Below are 1,185 nucleotides of genomic sequence, written 5' to 3' on the forward strand. Positions count from 1 at the left end.
AAATTCAGATTTGATTTTAAAAAAACGTAAGGTTCTTTTACATTATTTATAATGGATAGATAGGTGTCCTCATCTTGTTATCACAAATTTTCAGCGCCAAAGTGAGATAACAACAAACAAGATGAAGACACCTATCTGTCCATTATAAATAACGTACGTAATTCCTCATCTCAAAAATATAGAATAGTTAAATTCTTTTTATCAATGTTTTAACTCAAACCTGAGTTGCATTTTCAGATATTTTTCAGTTTATAAAAACACTGGAGTTTCAACTATTCAAAAAAGAAAAAAAAGAAAAGAAACACAGTTGAATCTAATTCCTAACCATCAAAATTCATTAATTCTCCAATCAGATGCATATATCAATTATATATTCTTTATTAATTAACATAATGACCATATTTGATGGCATGAAAGATGCATGGTCATATTAAACACATTTTAATTTCAGCAATGCATATTCAGGAAAAGTATTTCGTGCTTATGGGCAGCCCAACTTTGCATATAGGGCCCAAGGTTTTTATTTCCTTATATGCCATCAAAATGGTACCATTTCCATAAATCAATTACAAGAAAAGCACTTTGAGCATCTTCATGACACAACTGTAATACTAATGTTCTGGGGGTTTTGTAGACTGGAAGATTGCGGAAGACTTTCTATTTTGTTTTTTCTTCATTTCAAGATGAAGTTCAGATATACCACTGCCATTTCTTGTTGCCTCCAGTAGACATCAGCTCAACTGTTCATGCTAAGCCACAATTACACACTATTCTAGCTTTCTTAACTCTTTCGATACCAACCCGGCTGAAACTGCCTCTGGCTCTGTAGTATAAATGTCTTGTTTTCATAAGTTTTGAATTAAAATCTTTGTCTCTGTCACACTCCAACCGTTCATCATTTGGTACAAGATCACCTCCTCCTGCGGGGTGGTTGGTGTTAGGAAAAGTATCCAGCTGTTAAAACCCTGCCAAAACAGATATAAGTCTGGTGCAGTCTTCTGCCTGGCCAGCTCCTGACAAACTGTCCAACCCATGCCAGCATGGAAGACAGACGTTAAATGATGGTGTGTGTGCGTGCGTGCTACTGGTAACATGTAACCCAGTATGCCCTGAGTTACATGGTTGGCTTGTCAATGATTAAACTGGAGACGCCGCCAAGTTTGCTTGGTAAGGGAGTTTATCTTT

At 36.0% G+C, this 1,185-nt stretch overlaps 1 protein-coding gene across 1 annotated transcript in view; it reads left to right on the plus strand.

Annotated features, from left to right (window-relative positions):
* Positions 1-1,185, plus strand: part of LOC106879320 (coiled-coil domain-containing protein 85C-A) — a 42,039-nt gene that overhangs the window by 33,003 nt on the left and 7,851 nt on the right. The window lies entirely within an intron of this gene.

The sequence above is a fragment of the Octopus bimaculoides genome, chromosome 1, assembly GCF_001194135.2.
Source record: "Octopus bimaculoides isolate UCB-OBI-ISO-001 chromosome 1, ASM119413v2, whole genome shotgun sequence".
Taxonomy (NCBI): domain Eukaryota; kingdom Metazoa; phylum Mollusca; class Cephalopoda; order Octopoda; family Octopodidae; genus Octopus; species Octopus bimaculoides.